Source organism: Lissotriton helveticus, chromosome 11, assembly GCF_964261635.1.
Source record: "Lissotriton helveticus chromosome 11, aLisHel1.1, whole genome shotgun sequence".
Taxonomy (NCBI): Eukaryota; Metazoa; Chordata; class Amphibia; order Caudata; family Salamandridae; genus Lissotriton; species Lissotriton helveticus.
This window is the reverse complement of record NC_136072.1, coordinates 600,375,711-600,399,923: the sequence shown is the minus strand read 5'-3', so window position 1 is coordinate 600,399,923 and position 24,213 is coordinate 600,375,711. Positions and strand designations below refer to the sequence as shown.

The 24,213-nt window shown below is 44.1% G+C and overlaps 1 protein-coding gene across 5 annotated transcripts in view; it reads left to right on the top strand.

The window, feature by feature from the left end:
* Positions 1–24,213, top strand: part of TFDP2 (transcription factor Dp-2) — a 626,881-nt gene that overhangs the window by 33,298 nt on the left and 569,370 nt on the right. Inside the window, exon 1 of one of the 5 annotated variants that reach the window (XM_078666411.1) lies at positions 1,880–2,064. The exons of the other annotated variants lie outside the window; for them this stretch is intronic. The gene's annotated coding sequence lies outside the window, so the exon portion shown is untranslated. Of the gene's footprint in view, positions 1–1,879; positions 2,065–24,213 lie in introns of those variants that run through there. 5 annotated transcript variants of the gene reach the window in all.

Genomic DNA, 24,213 nt, shown 5'->3' with positions numbered 1-24,213 from the left:
AGGAGGCTTGAGGTGTTCGGTTTCCCCAAGTTTGGGCCGAGTTGGCAGTCGGCTCATAGGAAATGCATTAGGCCCCTACAGTGATGTATTTGTTTGTTTACAAATTAGACCCTGCGGAGATGTGAACCTAACTTCCACCGAGAGGAACACGACCAGAGCAAGCACCCCGCGTGCTCTTTTACAGATTCCTGTGCACAATGACACTCACATGATCCATACCCAATAAACATTACATACACGGATAATATCCTAAACCACTCACCAATACTACGGTATAAACAGGTGCATTACCAACGGTAACCCGCAGGTGGCGCGCTGGCAGAAGTGTCCACGCTTTCCACATTTAGCTCATTACAGGTTTAAAGAGCAGCAAAATGGCAAATTATGGAAGACAAGCAGCTTTTGTTTCCCATGGGACAATTTAAGGGTCTTTAAAATACCTTTAAGTTAGCGACTGCCAGGCCTCTACCTTAGCGACTGCCAGGCTCCACCTTAGGGTGTGGAATTTCAGACAGCCATTGAAACATTGTAAAACGAATGTGAATCTACATGGAGGCCCAGGCCTGGGGGGTTTCGAGAGAGAATGTTAGGACGTAATACTAGGGAGAATTCTACTGATATTAACTGTAGCGAGCATGCGCTGCTGTTCAGCTAAGTGACAGGTCGAGCTACGTAATCCATACTAATATTATAAAGAGAGAGCCCAAACCTTCGAGGCGGGTAATCTCAGTAACCACAGCACCAATCACAACACCCAATACAGCGTTGGAAAGGGCAGTTGCAGCAGACAGACATAGGCTATGCAGACGCCCACCATATGCATTTAAAAGGTAAAAGAACCGTGCCAGCAAAGTAGTCCCTTGTGGGCGTGTCTGCGTTGTGCTGTGGGCGTGTGCTGGGGCCGTGACAAACGCTGGGGGCGTGTGGTACGTTCCGCCCTTCATGCCATGTCTCATATGGTGTACTGGGGGCGCGCCATTACGAAAACATGTGGTACGTTCCGCCCTTCATGCCATGTCTCATGTCCTGTGCTGGGGGCGTGGGCGTGTGCGGGGCGCGGCATTACGAAAAAAAAAGTGAGTGTTCATTCCAGCTCCGGGTGTGCTTGCCCCGCGCTCCCAGGGCCGTGCACCTGCTTTACTGTATGTAGGTCAGGCATGGTGCCATTCCCAAGGGCCGGAAGGAGCGCAAACAGGGGCCATTGTGCAGGAAATCTAATTTCGCCTTATCGTCCGGTGACGCCTGATGCGCACACTGGAGATTTACCACTTCTGTTGCGCACAGGCCTCGCGCGACGCACATCCGGAAACAAGGCCCGCCTCCACGGAAATAGTAAGAAAGGGCCTTCCCTCCCCCGGTAAGTACATTGCTGGCACGGCGGGCCACATCTCCAGCAACATACTCATACTGTTTCACCACCCATTTGAAAAATGCACAGGTCTGTCTCATTAATGGCCAGCACCGAGATACACTGTTAGACACACCTCCCGCCCGAAGTTCTATGGAGGGCGCTCACATATTAGGATTTAGGCATTTGTTATGGTCATTTTTATTGGGCAATATTTCATGTTCTGGGGGCGTGGCCAATGGACGCGACAATCGGCCGGCAGCAATTCATACCCGGACAACGGACAACGTCGGGACGGGCTGCTAGTTTCCAAATAAAATGCAAACTGTAAGGAGTTTGTAACCTCAAGTAAGTAATTAAATTAGAACGCAAAGGTAGATAACCAACATTGTAGCACATATATTTTTTCAGTACTTGGATTTCACACCCATTTAAAATGACGGTATCACTGCGAATGCAACAATTTGCAATAAAATGATCTCAAAATGTAGCCTCAAATTCTCACAAAGTAACGTAGAAATTGTTTAACAGCTACTGCGGCAGTTTCGGCATCCTCACTCTTACTGCGGCCTTCCAGCACGTGCTCTGGGGCAAAGTATGGCTGACAATCGCAACGGTGGTTCAGTGAGTTAATGCTCGCCGCTGACATCTACAGTGGTCTGAAGATCACGAGTACTATTGCCGGCGAGACAGATTCGGCCTACCTTTTGTCCGAGGTGGGTAAAATAAGTACCATGTAATTGTAATATTAATATCTGACGTTGAAAATACTTAGGTATGTCAGAAGTGTGATACGCTCCATACTGAAAACAAGCGATTATTTTGCTGTGACGTAAAACAGGGTAAGTAATTTGGTGGATAATATAATTTAATAGTGCACATTGCAAAAATGGCAGTGGGTGAGAAGTATTGTACCGGAAGTCATTGGAGCAACAACAATATGACCTAGACTGTAGGAGCACGTGTAAAACTGTACCCTTCTTTTTGAAATATTTTGTTCGTTGCTATTCTTTAGCAGACATAACTCCCCTTGTTACATCATTAATTGGGGTAGCCAAAATATCTTGGGTTGGTGCTTAATTCAAAAAATTGCCTGATTCTCATGAAACAATAAAATACAGTTGCGAGACCAATCAAACCACACTTAATCTCGTGACAAAAACTAATATAGTGATAAACTGAAAAAAGTGGGTGAAAGCGAGATGGCACCTCACGGGCGAACCACCAAGCGGGGACCTGACTGGTACTCGTCAGGACTGCCCTGTTGTCATCATCGGTACCATCAAGCTTGGAGCAGAGAATAGTGTCCAAATGCACAAAAGAATTGTGCAGGAAAAAGTGCAGTGAACAGAAAACGAAAGGACCAAAATAGTGTCAATCAACACCTTAAAACACTCATAACACAACACAAACACACTACTTTTATTCAATTTCTTGTGTTGTGTATGGAAATAGTAAAAGAAAACAAGTAGAGATGGTTATCACCTATTCAACCATTCATACTTGTACTTGCCGACATGTTTCATTGCCATGTGAACTTGTAGGCAATTTCATCAGGGCGTCAAATATATTAAAGCCACTGCAGGTGGACCCACATGTCTTCGCAACTGTAAATACATAAAATCCGCACCATTGTGGTTAACATACAGCATCTAGACTGTGTCTTGTTCTCACACACAATTGACTCTCTGATAATTACCCTCAACAGGCCATGGGTGCTCCTACCAGCCAGACGGGGCGAGGTTGTATTTTTTAAAAAACTTTTTTGATAAAACAAATCGCATCAAGTCGATTGTTCACTTCTCCCTTCGCGAGTGCTGTGAAGTTGGGGGAGACAAAACACCATGCTTTAGACATATGTGTATCGTGCAGACCCTCGTTCATTTATAACTACGTGGTACATAGTGTAAAGATACAGGCGGAGTGACAATATAACATGCCCTTCTGTGTTGTCCTCCCCTATTACTAAGTCTACACCGACTCGCACGTGATAGGTAAGAAGCAACCCTGTGCACTGCTCAAGTTACCCGCACCGCCCTGCACGTTCCACACATCAATTTATCTACAACCCTGTTAGATAAAAATGGATAGCCTCTGATGCCTGCACCAAGTTGCAGCGTGTATGGCGATCGGTTTCCAGCACGGACACTGCGTGTCTGCAAGCCATCGCCTGTGCCTTCTAAGCATATGCGCCTAACGTCGCTTCCTGACACCCTCCGTTTAGGACCCCCAGTTGCCTTACCGAGTAGTGAAGAAGCGGCTGCTGTATCTCAGCCCGTGCCGTGTTCTCCTATGCATTAGGGAAGTACTTGTAAAGCCGCCCGTGATCTCGCGGGAAACCGCGTCGGCCATTTTGGATTGGGCCAGTTCGTATTCACCAAAACCAACCGTGCTCATCAAAGCGAGAGCTCACGCGAGATTTCGGCGCGTGATCTCGATCTCGCTTTTTACAGCACTTTTTATAACTTTATGCTCCTATTTGCGAACAGGCTCGTCTTATATTTAATTTCCACATAGCCAGTGTGCACATTGCTTAGATATATTTAACTGGGATCCATTACCATTGATTCAATTAAAAGGACCTTATGGACCAGCCACAAATGATAAGCATTATGCACCTATCCATCACATCTTATATATAATTTGCAAATAGTAGGTAGTATGCACATTGCTTGAATATATTAAACTGGGATCCATTATCCCTGAATCAATTCATAGGACCTATTAAACCAGCCCCAAATGCTAAAATTGGATAGGAACAATTGCAGTTATTTTGTCATCGACCCAATTTTTATTTTTGTAAAACTACTGAACATGCTTTCATATCTTCGGCAGAATACATATTCAAGACCATCGTAAGGACGCATTACGGGTGCTCCAGTTCGTATACATAAGTGCGCCCGGGCCATGTATTACAGCCATGAGAGTGTACAAGCAACCTCATACAGATGCCAAAGCGAAACTTAGTGTATTTTATTCCACTCCAATAAATCATTCAACCCCATCTTATCTGATTTCTCCTGGAAAATCCATTTAGCTTCCTTTCTGGCTAACAGACGTTCCACTGTATATGTGTCCCCTGTCACCTTCTCAAGAACTACCCACTTGAATGTATGTTTATTTGTGTGGCAGTGTTGCACAAGTTTCGTTGTCAGCTTTCCAGATTTTATGGTGCTTAGGTGTTCTTGAATGCGGGTTTTTATTTTCCGTGTCGTAAGGCCTATATATTGAAGGCCGCATTCGCAACTTAGTTTGTACACCACGCATGTGGTATTGCAATTACTAAATTGCCTGAGCTCCCATTCTCTGCCTGACTGTAGGGTGACCTGAGTTGTTTTTTCAGTAAGGTGACATACAGAGCAAGTGCCACAGGGATGATGTCCGGTCAGATGTATTTTGCTGTTCGCTTTTGTTGTTTGTACACGAGTGTGGACCAATCTGTCTTTTAGGTTGCTGGTACGTTTAAAAGCAAAAGTGGGTTGAGGCATTTTGAAGTCTTTATTAGAGAGGATCGCCCAATGTTTCCTTATTGACTGCCGAATTTTGGAGGCTAGAGGGTTAAAAGTCATAACTACCGGTAGGCAGTCCTTTTTCTCTTTTTTGTTTACTTCTAACAAAGCACTGCGTGGTGTATTGAGGGCTCTTTTCTTCGCAGTTCTAATAGTTCTTGCAGGGTATTCTCTTTGTAAAAGTTTCTCCCCCAATACTTGTGATTGTTCCACAAAGGTCTCAGTGCTAGAGCAATTCCTCCTATACCGGAGGAACTGGCCAACCGGCAGGTTGTCCCTGAGCGCCCGCGGGTGGTAAGATTGATAAGATAATAATGAATTCTTATCTGTGGGTTTCTGGTGCACGCTCGTGGTCAGGGTTTTATCTTTGACAATAATGTCCAGATCTAGATACACAGCGGACTCACTGCTGTAAGCCCAGGTGAATCTCAGGCTTTGATCTTGACAATTGAGCCAATTAAGAAACTCCAGCAGGGTAGTCTCATTTCCAGTCCAGATGCAGAGCACATCATCTATATATCTCCTCCAGAGACGCACATGGTCTCTGAAGGGATTGCTGGTAGGATAGATGATGTGCTCTTCGAATTGGCCTACATATATACATGCCAGGCTCGGTGCCATTGTGGCCCCCATCGAGGTGCCCGTGGTTTGCAGATACATTTTGTCCTTGTAGCAAAAGAAATTGCGAGTAAGTGCTATTTCAATACATTGGAGCACAAATGTCTGCGGGGCATCATAAAACCACTCTTGGTCCCTCAGGGCCCTTGCTGCTGCCACCAGCGTAGCGTCCTGAGGGATACAAGAGTAGAGAGATTCGATATCGATAGTAACCAATATCTCACACGTGGGGTCGAAAGAAATTTCTCCGATAACATTCAGGATATCCATTGTATCTTTTACAAAAGATTTTTGAGTAATTACAGACTCCCGTAAAAAATAGTCTGCAAATTGAGACAAAGGCTCAAGGATCGACTGGATTCCGGATACAATCGGCCTGCCAGGCGGTGGCCGGGCAGGCTTATGTATTTTAGGTAGAATATAGAAAGCAGGCATCCTGGGATTCATATTCACCAGGAATTCTGCTTCCCTACTCGTAATCCATTTTTTCTCTTTAGCATCCGCCACCAGTTTCTTGATCTGTTTCTGTAAGTCTTGCGTGGGGTCACGTATTAGCGGTTGGTAATTGGCCCTGACATTTAGTAGTCGTAAGACTTCTGCCTCATAGTCTTGGGTATTAAGAATAACCACCGCTCCCCCCTTGTCCGCACTCTTGATAGTGATATTAGTGTTGTTTTGCAGGGACTTAATTGCTTCCCAATCAGATCTGGACATGTTCTTGTAACCTGTATTCTGATTGAGGGATTCGAATTTTTCGATGTCCTCTAGGACTTTTGCTTCAAACACAGCAATTTCTGGTCCCACTACCGCACTCGAGGGAGTAAATCCAGATGGTCTTTTAAGATCAGTATTATAGCCCCCTTGTTTTTCTTGGGGGTGAGTGGCAAAAAACTTTTTGAGTTTAATTTTTCGGATCGTCTCAAAAAACTCTACCCTGCACTGAAAGGGATCATGAGTGGGGGTCGGAACAAAGCCCAGCCCTTTGTTAAGGACACGTTCTTCACTTTCTGCAAGCTGGTAGTCTGAAAGATTAACCACAATATTATTTATTGGGGTTGTCTGCCTCTGCTGCGAGTTAGTCTTGGGGAGTATGTCTGCCATTGGGGTGGTCGATTGCCTCGTCCTCTTCCCCTTCCTGGTTGACCTGTTCCCTTGTTGGTCCCCTGGCCTTGCTCTAAAAAAGATCGCAGTAGGACCCCCAAATCGGCGTTGTTTTGTGGTTGTTCGTTAAACCTTACTCGGTTCCCCTGGGGTCTGTCTTGCTCGTCCTCGCTCGACGTATTATCAAAAGACCAGTTGGCTGGAGTCCGTTTATGTTGTTGAGGACGGGGTTGTTGCTGGCCTGCCCCACCACCACCTCTACGTGGTCCTGTTTGATGGATTTGTTCAGAGTCAGCCTGGTAATAGGTATCGGTTACGTAAGGAAAAGCCCACTCGTGCGTATATCTCTGTAGATTTCTTTGTAAACCCTTGATTTTCTGGTTTATCATATACGTTTTGTATTCTGAGATATCGTCTTGTATTTTACTCAGATGGTCTTTGGCATTCGTAAGAGTGTCGTCTCGTTTAATGCTCTCTTCGAGATCTAAGATCTCTTTTAGCAAATCCTCACTTAATCTTTGGGCTGTACTGATTATCAGGATCAACCAGTCCCTGGTGCACTTATTAGCGATGTAACTCCAGTCGAGTCTGAACTTTTTGTCATCAAGGAATATCCTTGGTTCTATTCTAACCAAAAGGCTTGCGGGGGATGCTCCAGATGTGTAATATTCTGACATCAATGCCCCATGCAGAGCTATTCGAACCTGTTTTTTCTTTAAATTACTTAGTTTCTCCCACTCTTCTCTCACAGATGATTTCCCAAGTAATGGTGTGTCTGACAGGAGTGAAGGTGCCGCTAGAATTGCGGCAATCTGATCCTCAGAGAAGGCCAAACAGTTTTTATCCATAGTCTAGTCAATCAGAAGAGTCAAGGTGTGCAAAGCAATTCCTGAGGATCACGACTCACAGGAAAGGAGCTAGACGGCACAGGGGTGCGGATTAAATATTTCTTAAAAATAAGAGAATCAAAAGGCTAGATAGCTCTCACGGCTGAGCCGCCGTTCAATGCAGTTCAAGAAAAAGAGGAGCTTTAGAGGGAAAAGCCAGTCAATAGGTCGCCCTCCACTCAGTATGCAGCAACAACAATATGACCTAGACTGTAGGAGCACGTGTAAAACTGTACCCTTCTTTTTGAAATATTTTGTTCGTTGCTATTCTTTAGCAGACATAACTCCCCTTGTTACATCATTAATTGGGGTAGCCAAAATATCTTGGGTTGGTGCTTAATTCAAAAAATTGCCTGATTCTCATGAAACAATAAAATACAGTTGCGAGACCAATCAAACCACACTTAATCTCGTGACAAAAACTAATATAGTGATAAACTGAAAAAAGTGGGTGAAAGCGAGATGGCACCTCACGGGCGAACCACCAAGCGGGGACCTGACTGGTACTCGTCAGGACTGCCCTGTTGTCATCATCGGTACCATCAAGCTTGGAGCAGAGAATAGTGTCCAAATGCACAAAAGAATTGTGCAGGAAAAAGTGCAGTGAACAGAAAACGAAAGGACCAAAATAGTGTCAATCAACACCTTAAAACACTCATAACACAACACAAACACACTACTTTTATTCAATTTCTTGTGTTGTGTATGGAAATAGTAAAAGAAAACAAGTAGAGATGGTTATCACCTATTCAACCATTCATACTTGTACTTGCCGACATGTTTCATTGCCATGTGAACTTGTAGGCAATTTCATCAGGGCGTCAAATATATTAAAGCCACTGCAGGTGGACCCACATGTCTTCGCAACTGTAAATACATAAAATCCGCACCATTGTGGTTAACATACAGCATCTAGACTGTGTCTTGTTCTCACACACAATTGACTCTCTGATAATTACCCTCAACAGGCCATGGGTGCTCCTACCAGCCAGACGGGGCGAGGTTGTATTTTTTAAAAAACTTTTTTGATAAAACAAATCGCATCAAGTCGATTGTTCACTTCTCCCTTCGCGAGTGCTGTGAAGTTGGGGGAGACAAAACACCATGCTTTAGACATATGTGTATCGTGCAGACCCTCGTTCATTTATAACTACGTGGTACATAGTGTAAAGATACAGGCGGAGTGACAATATAACATGCCCTTCTGTGTTGTCCTCCCCTATTACTAAGTCTACACCGACTCGCACGTGATAGGTAAGAAGCAACCCTGTGCACTGCTCAAGTTACCCGCACCGCCCTGCACGTTCCACACATCAATTTATCTACAACCCTGTTAGATAAAAATGGATAGCCTCTGATGCCTGCACCAAGTTGCAGCGTGTATGGCGATCGGTTTCCAGCACGGACACTGCGTGTCTGCAAGCCATCGCCTGTGCCTTCTAAGCATATGCGCCTAACGTCGCTTCCTGACACCCTCCGTTTAGGACCCCCAGTTGCCTTACCGAGTAGTGAAGAAGCGGCTGCTGTATCTCAGCCCGTGCCGTGTTCTCCTATGCATTAGGGAAGTACTTGTAAAGCCGCCCGTGATCTCGCGGGAAACCGCGTCGGCCATTTTGGATTGGGCCAGTTCGTATTCACCAAAACCAACCGTGCTCATCAAAGCGAGAGCTCACGCGAGATTTCGGCGCGTGATCTCGATCTCGCTTTTTACAGCACTTTTTATAACTTTATGCTCCTATTTGCGAACAGGCTCGTCTTATATTTAATTTCCACATAGCCAGTGTGCACATTGCTTAGATATATTTAACTGGGATCCATTACCATTGATTCAATTAAAAGGACCTTATGGACCAGCCACAAATGATAAGCATTATGCACCTATCCATCACATCTTATATATAATTTGCAAATAGTAGGTAGTATGCACATTGCTTGAATATATTAAACTGGGATCCATTATCCCTGAATCAATTCATAGGACCTATTAAACCAGCCCCAAATGCTAAAATTGGATAGGAACAATTGCAGTTATTTTGTCATCGACCCAATTTTTATTTTTGTAAAACTACTGAACATGCTTTCATATCTTCGGCAGAATACATATTCAAGACCATCGTAAGGACGCATTACGGGTGCTCCAGTTCGTATACATAAGTGCGCCCGGGCCATGTATTACAGCCATGAGAGTGTACAAGCAACCTCATACAGATGCCAAAGCGAAACTTAGTGTATTTTATTCCACTCCAATAAATCATTCAACCCCATCTTATCTGATTTCTCCTGGAAAATCCATTTAGCTTCCTTTCTGGCTAACAGACGTTCCACTGTATATGTGTCCCCTGTCACCTTCTCAAGAACTACCCACTTGAATGTATGTTTATTTGTGTGGCAGTGTTGCACAAGTTTCGTTGTCAGCTTTCCAGATTTTATGGTGCTTAGGTGTTCTTGAATGCGGGTTTTTATTTTCCGTGTCGTAAGGCCTATATATTGAAGGCCGCATTCGCAACTTAGTTTGTACACCACGCATGTGGTATTGCAATTACTAAATTGCCTGAGCTCCCATTCTCTGCCTGACTGTAGGGTGACCTGAGTTGTTTTTTCAGTAAGGTGACATACAGAGCAAGTGCCACAGGGATGATGTCCGGTCAGATGTATTTTGCTGTTCGCTTTTGTTGTTTGTACACGAGTGTGGACCAATCTGTCTTTTAGGTTGCTGGTACGTTTAAAAGCAAAAGTGGGTTGAGGCATTTTGAAGTCTTTATTAGAGAGGATCGCCCAATGTTTCCTTATTGACTGCCGAATTTTGGAGGCTAGAGGGTTAAAAGTCATAACTACCGGTAGGCAGTCCTTTTTCTCTTTTTTGTTTACTTCTAACAAAGCACTGCGTGGTGTATTGAGGGCTCTTTTCTTCGCAGTTCTAATAGTTCTTGCAGGGTATTCTCTTTGTAAAAGTTTCTCCCCCAATACTTGTGATTGTTCCACAAAGGTCTCAGTGCTAGAGCAATTCCTCCTATACCGGAGGAACTGGCCAACCGGCAGGTTGTCCCTGAGCGCCCGCGGGTGGTAAGATTGATAAGATAATAATGAATTCTTATCTGTGGGTTTCTGGTGCACGCTCGTGGTCAGGGTTTTATCTTTGACAATAATGTCCAGATCTAGATACACAGCGGACTCACTGCTGTAAGCCCAGGTGAATCTCAGGCTTTGATCTTGACAATTGAGCCAATTAAGAAACTCCAGCAGGGTAGTCTCATTTCCAGTCCAGATGCAGAGCACATCATCTATATATCTCCTCCAGAGACGCACATGGTCTCTGAAGGGATTGCTGGTAGGATAGATGATGTGCTCTTCGAATTGGCCTACATATATACATGCCAGGCTCGGTGCCATTGTGGCCCCCATCGAGGTGCCCGTGGTTTGCAGATACATTTTGTCCTTGTAGCAAAAGAAATTGCGAGTAAGTGCTATTTCAATACATTGGAGCACAAATGTCTGCGGGGCATCATAAAACCACTCTTGGTCCCTCAGGGCCCTTGCTGCTGCCACCAGCGTAGCGTCCTGAGGGATACAAGAGTAGAGAGATTCGATATCGATAGTAACCAATATCTCACACGTGGGGTCGAAAGAAATTTCTCCGATAACATTCAGGATATCCATTGTATCTTTTACAAAAGATTTTTGAGTAATTACAGACTCCCGTAAAAAATAGTCTGCAAATTGAGACAAAGGCTCAAGGATCGACTGGATTCCGGATACAATCGGCCTGCCAGGCGGTGGCCGGGCAGGCTTATGTATTTTAGGTAGAATATAGAAAGCAGGCATCCTGGGATTCATATTCACCAGGAATTCTGCTTCCCTACTCGTAATCCATTTTTTCTCTTTAGCATCCGCCACCAGTTTCTTGATCTGTTTCTGTAAGTCTTGCGTGGGGTCACGTATTAGCGGTTGGTAATTGGCCCTGACATTTAGTAGTCGTAAGACTTCTGCCTCATAGTCTTGGGTATTAAGAATAACCACCGCTCCCCCCTTGTCCGCACTCTTGATAGTGATATTAGTGTTGTTTTGCAGGGACTTAATTGCTTCCCAATCAGATCTGGACATGTTCTTGTAACCTGTATTCTGATTGAGGGATTCGAATTTTTCGATGTCCTCTAGGACTTTTGCTTCAAACACAGCAATTTCTGGTCCCACTACCGCACTCGAGGGAGTAAATCCAGATGGTCTTTTAAGATCAGTATTATAGCCCCCTTGTTTTTCTTGGGGGTGAGTGGCAAAAAACTTTTTGAGTTTAATTTTTCGGATCGTCTCAAAAAACTCTACCCTGCACTGAAAGGGATCATGAGTGGGGGTCGGAACAAAGCCCAGCCCTTTGTTAAGGACACGTTCTTCACTTTCTGCAAGCTGGTAGTCTGAAAGATTAACCACAATATTATTTATTGGGGTTGTCTGCCTCTGCTGCGAGTTAGTCTTGGGGAGTATGTCTGCCATTGGGGTGGTCGAAGATAAAACCCTGACCACGAGCGTGCACCAGAAACCCACAGATAAGAATTCATTATTATCTTATCAATCTTACCACCCGCGGGCGCTCAGGGACAACCTGCCGGTTGGCCAGTTCCTCCGGTATAGGAGGAATTGCTCTAGCACTGAGACCTTTGTGGAACAATCACAAGTATTGGGGGAGAAACTTTTACAAAGAGAATACCCTGCAAGAACTATTAGAACTGCGAAGAAAAGAGCCCTCAATACACCACGCAGTGCTTTGTTAGAAGTAAACAAAAAAGAGAAAAAGGACTGCCTACCGGTAGTTATGACTTTTAACCCTCTAGCCTCCAAAATTCGGCAGTCAATAAGGAAACATTGGGCGATCCTCTCTAATAAAGACTTCAAAATGCCTCAACCCACTTTTGCTTTTAAACGTACCAGCAACCTAAAAGACAGATTGGTCCACACTCGTGTACAAACAACAAAAGCGAACAGCAAAATACATCTGACCGGACATCATCCCTGTGGCACTTGCTCTGTATGTCACCTTACTGAAAAAACAACTCAGGTCACCCTACAGTCAGGCAGAGAATGGGAGCTCAGGCAATTTAGTAATTGCAATACCACATGCGTGGTGTACAAACTAAGTTGCGAATGCGGCCTTCAATATATAGGCCTTACGACACGGAAAATAAAAACCCGCATTCAAGAACACCTAAGCACCATAAAATCTGGAAAGCTGACAACGAAACTTGTGCAACACTGCCACACAAATAAACATACATTCAAGTGGGTAGTTCTTGAGAAGGTGACAGGGGACACATATACAGTGGAACGTCTGTTAGCCAGAAAGGAAGCTAAATGGATTTTCCAGGAGAAATCAGATAAGATGGGGTTGAATGATTTATTGGAGTGGAATAAAATACACTAAGTTTCGCTTTGGCATCTGTATGAGGTTGCTTGTACACTCTCATGGCTGTAATACATGGCCCGGGCGCACTTATGTATACGAACTGGAGCACCCGTAATGCGTCCTTACGATGGTCTTGAATATGTATTCTGCCGAAGATATGAAAGCATGTTCAGTAGTTTTACAAAAATAAAAATTGGGTCGATGACAAAATAACTGCAATTGTTCCTATCCAATTTTAGCATTTGGGGCTGGTTTAATAGGTCCTATGAATTGATTCAGGGATAATGGATCCCAGTTTAATATATTCAAGCAATGTGCATACTACCTACTATTTGCAAATTATATATAAGATGTGATGGATAGGTGCATAATGCTTATCATTTGTGGCTGGTCCATAAGGTCCTTTTAATTGAATCAATGGTAATGGATCCCAGTTAAATATATCTAAGCAATGTGCACACTGGCTATGTGGAAATTAAATATAAGACGAGCCTGTTCACAAATAGGAGCATAAAGTTATAAAAAGTGCTGTAAAAAGCGAGATCGAGATCACGCGCCGAAATCTCGCGTGAGCTCTCGCTTTGATGAGCACGGTTGGTTTTGGTGAATACGAACTGGCCCAATCCAAAATGGCCGACGCGGTTTCCCGCGAGATCACGGGCGGCTTTACAAGTACTTCCCTAATGCATAGGAGAACACGGCACGGGCTGAGATACAGCAGCCGCTTCTTCACTACTCGGTAAGGCAACTGGGGGTCCTAAACGGAGGGTGTCAGGAAGCGACGTTAGGCGCATATGCTTAGAAGGCACAGGCGATGGCTTGCAGACACGCAGTGTCCGTGCTGGAAACCGATCGCCATACACGCTGCAACTTGGTGCAGGCATCAGAGGCTATCCATTTTTATCTAACAGGGTTGTAGATAAATTGATGTGTGGAACGTGCAGGGCGGTGCGGGTAACTTGAGCAGTGCACAGGGTTGCTTCTTACCTATCACGTGCGAGTCGGTGTAGACTTAGTAATAGGGGAGGACAACACAGAAGGGCATGTTATATTGTCACTCCGCCTGTATCTTTACACTATGTACCACGTAGTTATAAATGAACGAGGGTCTGCACGATACACATATGTCTAAAGCATGGTGTTTTGTCTCCCCCAACTTCACAGCACTCGCGAAGGGAGAAGTGAACAATCGACTTGATGCGATTTGTTTTATCAAAAAAGTTTTTTAAAAAATACAACCTCGCCCCGTCTGGCTGGTAGGAGCACCCATGGCCTGTTGAGGGTAATTATCAGAGAGTCAATTGTGTGTGAGAACAAGACACAGTCTAGATGCTGTATGTTAACCACAATGGTGCGGATTTTATGTATTTACAGTTGCGAAGACATGTGGGTCCACCTGCAGTGGCTTTAATATATTTGACGCCCTGATGAAATTGCCTACAAGTTCACATGGCAATGAAACATGTCGGCAAGTACAAGTATGAATGGTTGAATAGGTGATAACCATCTCTACTTGTTTTCTTTTACTATTTCCATACACAACACAAGAAATTGAATAAAAGTAGTGTGTTTGTGTTGTGTTATGAGTGTTTTAAGGTGTTGATTGACACTATTTTGGTCCTTTCGTTTTCTGTTCACTGCACTTTTTCCTGCACAATTCTTTTGTGCATTTGGACACTATTCTCTGCTCCAAGCTTGATGGTACCGATGATGACAACAGGGCAGTCCTGACGAGTACCAGTCAGGTCCCCGCTTGGTGGTTCGCCCGTGAGGTGCCATCTCGCTTTCACCCACTTTTTTCAGTTTATCACTATATTAGTTTTTGTCACGAGATTAAGTGTGGTTTGATTGGTCTCGCAACTGTATTTTATTGTTTCATGAGAATCAGGCAATTTTTTGAATTAAGCACCAACCCAAGATATTTTGGCTACCCCAATTAATGATGTAACAAGGGGAGTTATGTCTGCTAAAGAATAGCAACGAACAAAATATTTCAAAAAGAAGGGTACAGTTTTACACGTGCTCCTACAGTCTAGGTCATATTGTTGTTGCTGCATACTGAGTGGAGGGCGACCTATTGACTGGCTTTTCCCTCTAAAGCTCCTCTTTTTCTTGAACTGCATTGAACGGCGGCTCAGCCGTGAGAGCTATCTAGCCTTTTGATTCTCTTATTTTTAAGAAATATTTAATCCGCACCCCTGTGCCGTCTAGCTCCTTTCCTGTGAGTCGTGATCCTCAGGAATTGCTTTGCACACCTTGACTCTTCTGATTGACTAGACTATGGATAAAAACTGTTTGGCCTTCTCTGAGGATCAGATTGCCGCAATTCTAGCGGCACCTTCACTCCTGTCAGACACACCATTACTTGGGAAATCATCTGTGAGAGAAGAGTGGGAGAAACTAAGTAATTTAAAGAAAAAACAGGTTCGAATAGCTCTGCATGGGGCATTGATGTCAGAATATTACACATCTGGAGCATCCCCCGCAAGCCTTTTGGTTAGAATAGAACCAAGGATATTCCTTGATGACAAAAAGTTCAGACTCGACTGGAGTTACATCGCTAATAAGTGCACCAGGGACTGGTTGATCCTGATAATCAGTACAGCCCAAAGATTAAGTGAGGATTTGCTAAAAGAGATCTTAGATCTCGAAGAGAGCATTAAACGAGACGACACTCTTACGAATGCCAAAGACCATCTGAGTAAAATACAAGACGATATCTCAGAATACAAAACGTATATGATAAACCAGAAAATCAAGGGTTTACAAAGAAATCTACAGAGATATACGCACGAGTGGGCTTTTCCTTACGTAACCGATACCTATTACCAGGCTGACTCTGAACAAATCCATCAAACAGGACCACGTAGAGGTGGTGGTGGGGCAGGCCAGCAACAACCCCGTCCTCAACAACATAAACGGACTCCAGCCAACTGGTCTTTTGATAATACGTCGAGCGAGGACGAGCAAGACAGACCCCAGGGGAACCGAGTAAGGTTTAACGAACAACCACAAAACAACGCCGATTTGGGGGTCCTACTGCGATCTTTTTTAGAGCAAGGCCAGGGGACCAACAAGGGAACAGGTCAACCAGGAAGGGGAAGAGGACGAGGCAATCGACCACCCCAATGGCAGACATACTCCCCAAGACTAACTCGCAGCAGAGGCAGACAACCCCAATAAATAATATTGTGGTTAATCTTTCAGACTACCAGCTTGCAGAAAGTGAAGAACGTGTCCTTAACAAAGGGCTGGGCTTTGTTCCGACCCCCACTCATGATCCCTTTCAGTGCAGGGTAGAGTTTTTTGAGACGATCCGAAAAATTAAACTCAAAAAGTTTTTTGCCACTCACCCCCAAGAAAAACAAGGGGGCTATAATACTGATCTTAAAAGACCATCTGGATTTACTCCCTCGAGTGCGGTAGTGGGACCAGAAATTGCTGTGTTTGAAGCAAAAGTCCTAGAGGACATCGAAAAATTCGAATCCCTCAATCAGAATACAGGTTACAAGAACATGTCCAGATCTGATTGGGAAGCAATTAAGTCCCTGCAAAACAACACTAATATCACTATCAAGAGTGCGGACAAGGGGGGAGCGGTGGTTATTCTTAATACCCAAGACTATGAGGCAGAAGTCTTACGACTACTAAATGTCAGGGCCAATTACCAACCGCTAATACGTGACCCCACGCAAGACTTACAGAAACAGATCAAGAAACTGGTGGCGGATGCTAAAGAGAAAAAATGGATTACGAGTAGGGAAGCAGAATTCCTGGTGAATATGAATCCCAGGATGCCTGCTTTCTATATTCTACCTAAAATACATAAGCCTGCCCGGCCACCGCCTGGCAGGCCGATTGTATCCGGAATCCAGTCGATCCTTGAGCCTTTGTCTCAATTTGCAGACTATTTTTTACGGGAGTCTGTAATTACTCAAAAATCTTTTGTAAAAGATACAATGGATATCCTGAATGTTATCGGAGAAATTTCTTTCGACCCCACGTGTGAGATATTGGTTACTATCGATATCGAATCTCTCTACTCTTGTATCCCTCAGGACGCTACGCTGGTGGCAGCAGCAAGGGCCCTGAGGGACCAAGAGTGGTTTTATGATGCCCCGCAGACATTTGTGCTCCAATGTATTGAAATAGCACTTACTCGCAATTTCTTTTGCTACAAGGACAAAATGTATCTGCAAACCACGGGCACCTCGATGGGGGCCACAATGGCACCGAGCCTGGCATGTATATATGTAGGCCAATTCGAAGAGCACATCATCTATCCTACCAGCAATCCCTTCAGAGACCATGTGCGTCTCTGGAGGAGATATATAGATGATGTGCTCTGCATCTGGACTGGAAATGAGACTACCCTGCTGGAGTTTCTTAATTGGCTCAATTGTCAAGATCAAAGCCTGAGATTCACCTGGGCTTACAGCAGTGAGTCCGCTGTGTATCTAGATCTGGACATTATTGTCAAAGATAAAACCCTGACCACGAGCGTGCACCAGAAACCCACAGATAAGAATTCATTATTATCTTATCAATCTTACCACCCGCGGGCGCTCAGGGACAACCTGCCGGTTGGCCAGTTCCTCCGGTATAGGAGGAATTGCTCTAGCACTGAGACCTTTGTGGAACAATCACAAGTATTGGGGGAGAAACTTTTACAAAGAGAATACCCTGCAAGAACTATTAGAACTGCGAAGAAAAGAGCCCTCAATACACCACGCAGTGCTTTGTTAGAAGTAAACAAAAAAGAGAAAAAGGACTGCCTACCGGTAGTTATGACTTTTAACCCTCTAGCCTCCAAAATTCGGCAGTCAATAAGGAAACATTGGGCGATCCTCTCTAATAAAGACTTCAAAATGCCTCAACCCACTTTTGCTTTTAAACGTACCAGCAACCTAAAAGACAGATTGGTCCACACTCGTGTACAAACAACAAAAGCGAACAGCAAAATACATCTGACCGGACATCATCCCTGTGGCACTTGCTCTGTATGTCACCTTACTGAAAAAACAACTCAGGTCACCCTACAGTCAGGCAGAGAATGGGAGCTCAGGCAATTTAGTAATTGCAATACCACATGCGTGGTGTACAAACTAAGTTGCGAATGCGGCCTTCAATATATAGGCCTTACGACACGGAAAATAAAAACCCGCATTCAAGAACACCTAAGCACCATAAAATCTGGAAAGCTGACAACGAAACTTGTGCAACACTGCCACACAAATAAACATACATTCAAGTGGGTAGTTCTTGAGAAGGTGACAGGGGACACATATACAGTGGAACGTCTGTTAGCCAGAAAGGAAGCTAAATGGATTTTCCAGGAGAAATCAGATAAGATGGGGTTGAATGATTTATTGGAGTGGAATAAAATACACTAAGTTTCGCTTTGGCATCTGTATGAGGTTGCTTGTACACTCTCATGGCTGTAATACATGGCCCGGGCGCACTTATGTATACGAACTGGAGCACCCGTAATGCGTCCTTACGATGGTCTTGAATATGTATTCTGCCGAAGATATGAAAGCATGTTCAGTAGTTTTACAAAAATAAAAATTGGGTCGATGACAAAATAACTGCAATTGTTCCTATCCAATTTTAGCATTTGGGGCTGGTTTAATAGGTCCTATGAATTGATTCAGGGATAATGGATCCCAGTTTAATATATTCAAGCAATGTGCATACTACCTACTATTTGCAAATTATATATAAGATGTGATGGATAGGTGCATAATGCTTATCATTTGTGGCTGGTCCATAAGGTCCTTTTAATTGAATCAATGGTAATGGATCCCAGTTAAATATATCTAAGCAATGTGCACACTGGCTATGTGGAAATTAAATATAAGACGAGCCTGTTCGCAAATAGGAGCATAAAGTTATAAAAAGTGCTGTAAAAAGCGAGATCGAGATCACGCGCCGAAATCTCGCGTGAGCTCTCGCTTTGATGAGCACGGTTGGTTTTGGTGAATACGAACTGGCCCAATCCAAAATGGCCGACGCGGTTTCCCGCGAGATCACGGGCGGCTTTACAAGTACTTCCCTAATGCATAGGAGAACACGGCACGGGCTGAGATACAGCAGCCGCTTCTTCACTACTCGGTAAGGCAACTGGGGGTCCTAAACGGAGGGTGTCAGGAAGCGACGTTAGGCGCATATGCTTAGAAGGCACAGGCGATGGCTTGCAGACACGCAGTGTCCGTGCTGGAAACCGATCGCCATACACGCTGCAACTTGGTGCAGGCATCAGAGGCTATCCATTTTTATCTAACAGGGTTGTAGATAAATTGATGTGTGGAACGTGCAGGGCGGTGCGGGTAACTTGAGCAGTGCACAGGGTTGCTTCTTACCTATCACGTGCGAGTCGGTGTAGACTTAGTAATAGGGGAGGACAACACAGAAGGGCATGTTATATTGTCACTCCGCCTGTATCTTTACACTATGTACCACGTAGTTATAAATGAACGAGGGTCTGCACGATACACATATGTCTAAAGCATGGTGTTTTGTCTCCCCCAACTTCACAGCACTCGCGAAGGGAGAAGTGAACAATCGACTTGATGCGATTTGTTTTATCAAAAAAGTTTTTTAAAAAATACAACCTCGCCCCGTCTGGCTGGTAGGAGCACCCATGGCCTGTTGAGGGTAATTATCAGAGAGTCAATTGTGTGTGAGAACAAGACACAGTCTAGATGCTGTATGTTAACCACAATGGTGCGGATTTTATGTATTTACAGTTGCGAAGACATGTGGGTCCACCTGCAGTGGCTTTAATATATTTGACGCCCTGATGAAATTGCCTACAAGTTCACATGGCAATGAAACATGTCGGCAAGTACAAGTATGAATGGTTGAATAGGTGATAACCATCTCTACTTGTTTTCTTTTACTATTTCCATACACAACACAAGAAATTGAATAAAAGTAGTGTGTTTGTGTTGTGTTATGAGTGTTTTAAGGTGTTGATTGACACTATTTTGGTCCTTTCGTTTTCTGTTCACTGCACTTTTTCCTGCACAATTCTTTTGTGCATTTGGACACTATTCTCTGCTCCAAGCTTGATGGTACCGATGATGACAACAGGGCAGTCCTGACGAGTACCAGTCAGGTCCCCGCTTGGTGGTTCGCCCGTGAGGTGCCATCTCGCTTTCACCCACTTTTTTCAGTTTATCACTATATTAGTTTTTGTCACGAGATTAAGTGTGGTTTGATTGGTCTCGCAACTGTATTTTATTGTTTCATGAGAATCAGGCAATTTTTTGAATTAAGCACCAACCCAAGATATTTTGGCTACCCCAATTAATGATGTAACAAGGGGAGTTATGTCTGCTAAAGAATAGCAACGAACAAAATATTTCAAAAAGAAGGGTACAGTTTTACACGTGCTCCTACAGTCTAGGTCATATTGTTGTTGCTGCATACTGAGTGGAGGGCGACCTATTGACTGGCTTTTCCCTCTAAAGCTCCTCTTTTTCTTGAACTGCATTGAACGGCGGCTCAGCCGTGAGAGCTATCTAGCCTTTTGATTCTCTTATTTTTAAGAAATATTTAATCCGCACCCCTGTGCCGTCTAGCTCCTTTCCTGTGAGTCGTGATCCTCAGGAATTGCTTTGCACACCTTGACTCTTCTGATTGACTAGACTATGGATAAAAACTGTTTGGCCTTCTCTGAGGATCAGATTGCCGCAATTCTAGCGGCACCTTCACTCCTGTCAGACACACCATTACTTGGGAAATCATCTGTGAGAGAAGAGTGGGAGAAACTAAGTAATTTAAAGAAAAAACAGGTTCGAATAGCTCTGCATGGGGCATTGATGTCAGAATATTACACATCTGGAGCATCCCCCGCAAGCCTTTTGGTTAGAATAGAACCAAGGATATTCCTTGATGACAAAAAGTTCAGACTCGACTGGAGTTACATCGCTAATAAGTGCACCAGGGACTGGTTGATCCTGATAATCAGTACAGCCCAAAGATTAAGTGAGGATTTGCTAAAAGAGATCTTAGATCTCGAAGAGAGCATTAAACGAGACGACACTCTTACGAATGCCAAAGACCATCTGAGTAAAATACAAGACGATATCTCAGAATACAAAACGTATATGATAAACCAGAAAATCAAGGGTTTACAAAGAAATCTACAGAGATATACGCACGAGTGGGCTTTTCCTTACGTAACCGATACCTATTACCAGGCTGACTCTGAACAAATCCATCAAACAGGACCACGTAGAGGTGGTGGTGGGGCAGGCCAGCAACAACCCCGTCCTCAACAACATAAACGGACTCCAGCCAACTGGTCTTTTGATAATACGTCGAGCGAGGACGAGCAAGACAGACCCCAGGGGAACCGAGTAAGGTTTAACGAACAACCACAAAACAACGCCGATTTGGGGGTCCTACTGCGATCTTTTTTAGAGCAAGGCCAGGGGACCAACAAGGGAACAGGTCAACCAGGAAGGGGAAGAGGACGAGGCAATCGACCACCCCAATGGCAGACATACTCCCCAAGACTAACTCGCAGCAGAGGCAGACAACCCCAATAAATAATATTGTGGTTAATCTTTCAGACTACCAGCTTGCAGAAAGTGAAGAACGTGTCCTTAACAAAGGGCTGGGCTTTGTTCCGACCCCCACTCATGATCCCTTTCAGTGCAGGGTAGAGTTTTTTGAGACGATCCGAAAAATTAAACTCAAAAAGTTTTTTGCCACTCACCCCCAAGAAAAACAAGGGGGCTATAATACTGATCTTAAAAGACCATCTGGATTTACTCCCTCGAGTGCGGTAGTGGGACCAGAAATTGCTGTGTTTGAAGCAAAAGTCCTAGAGGACATCGAAAAATTCGAATCCCTCAATCAGAATACAGGTTACAAGAACATGTCCAGATCTGATTGGGAAGCAATTAAGTCCCTGCAAAACAACACTAATATCACTATCAAGAGTGCGGACAAGGGGGGAGCGGTGGTTATTCTTAATACCCAAGACTATGAGGCAGAAGTCTTACGACTACTAAATGTCAGGGCCAATTACCAACCGCTAATACGTGACCCCACGCAAGACTTACAGAAACAGATCAAGAAACTGGTGGCGGATGCTAAAGAGAAAAAATGGATTACGAGTAGGGAAGCAGAATTCCTGGTGAATATGAATCCCAGGATGCCTGCTTTCTATATTCTACCTAAAATACATAAGCCTGCCCGGCCACCGCCTGGCAGGCCGATTGTATCCGGAATCCAGTCGATCCTTGAGCCTTTGTCTCAATTTGCAGACTATTTTTTACGGGAGTCTGTAATTACTCAAAAATCTTTTGTAAAAGATACAATGGATATCCTGAATGTTATCGGAGAAATTTCTTTCGACCCCACGTGTGAGATATTGGTTACTATCGATATCGAATCTCTCTACTCTTGTATCCCTCAGGACGCTACGCTGGTGGCAGCAGCAAGGGCCCTGAGGGACCAAGAGTGGTTTTATGATGCCCCGCAGACATTTGTGCTCCAATGTATTGAAATAGCACTTACTCGCAATTTCTTTTGCTACAAGGACAAAATGTATCTGCAAACCACGGGCACCTCGATGGGGGCCACAATGGCACCGAGCCTGGCATGTATATATGTAGGCCAATTCGAAGAGCACATCATCTATCCTACCAGCAATCCCTTCAGAGACCATGTGCGTCTCTGGAGGAGATATATAGATGATGTGCTCTGCATCTGGACTGGAAATGAGACTACCCTGCTGGAGTTTCTTAATTGGCTCAATTGTCAAGATCAAAGCCTGAGATTCACCTGGGCTTACAGCAGTGAGTCCGCTGTGTATCTAGATCTGGACATTATTGTCAAAGATAAAACCCTGACCACGAGCGTGCACCAGAAACCCACAGATAAGAATTCATTATTATCTTATCAATCTTACCACCCGCGGGCGCTCAGGGACAACCTGCCGGGTGGCCAGTTCCTCCGGTATAGGAGGAATTGCTCTAGCACTGAGACCTTTGTGGAACAATCACAAGTATTGGGGGAGAAACTTTTACAAAGAGAATACCCTGCAAGAACTATTAGAACTGCGAAGAAAAGAGCCCTCAATACACCACGCAGTGCTTTGTTAGAAGTAAACAAAAAAGAGAAAAAGGACTGCCTACCGGTAGTTATGACTTTTAACCCTCTAGCCTCCAAAATTCGGCAGTCAATAAGGAAACATTGGGCGATCCTCTCTAATAAAGACTTCAAAATGCCTCAACCCACTTTTGCTTTTAAACGTACCAGCAACCTAAAAGACAGATTGGTCCACACTCGTGTACAAACAACAAAAGCGAACAGCAAAATACATCTGACCGGACATCATCCCTGTGGCACTTGCTCTGTATGTCACCTTACTGAAAAAACAACTCAGGTCACCCTACAGTCAGGCAGAGAATGGGAGCTCAGGCAATTTAGTAATTGCAATACCACATGCGTGGTGTACAAACTAAGTTGCGAATGCGGCCTTCAATATATAGGCCTTACGACACGGAAAATAAAAACCCGCATTCAAGAACACCTAAGCACCATAAAATCTGGAAAGCTGACAACGAAACTTGTGCAACACTGCCACACAAATAAACATACATTCAAGTGGGTAGTTCTTGAGAAGGTGACAGGGGACACATATACAGTGGAACGTCTGTTAGCCAGAAAGGAAGCTAAATGGATTTTCCAGGAGAAATCAGATAAGATGGGGTTGAATGATTTATTGGAGTGGAATAAAATACACTAAGTTTCGCTTTGGCATCTGTATGAGGTTGCTTGTACACTCTCATGGCTGTAATACATGGCCCGGGCGCACTTATGTATACGAACTGGAGCACCCGTAATGCGTCCTTACGATGGTCTTGAATATGTATTCTGCCGAAGATATGAAAGCATGTTCAGTAGTTTTACAAAAATAAAAATTGGGTCGATGACAAAATAACTGCAATTGTTCCTATCCAATTTTAGCATTTGGGGCTGGTTTAATAGGTCCTATGAATTGATTCAGGGATAATGGATCCCAGTTTAATATATTCAAGCAATGTGCATACTACCTACTATTTGCAAATTATATATAAGATGTGATGGATAGGTGCATAATGCTTATCATTTGTGGCTGGTCCATAAGGTCCTTTTAATTGAATCAATGGTAATGGATCCCAGTTAAATATATCTAAGCAATGTGCACACTGGCTATGTGGAAATTAAATATAAGACGAGCCTGTTCGCAAATAGGAGCATAAAGTTATAAAAAGTGCTGTAAAAAGCGAGATCGAGATCACGCGCCGAAATCTCGCGTGAGCTCTCGCTTTGATGAGCACGGTTGGTTTTGGT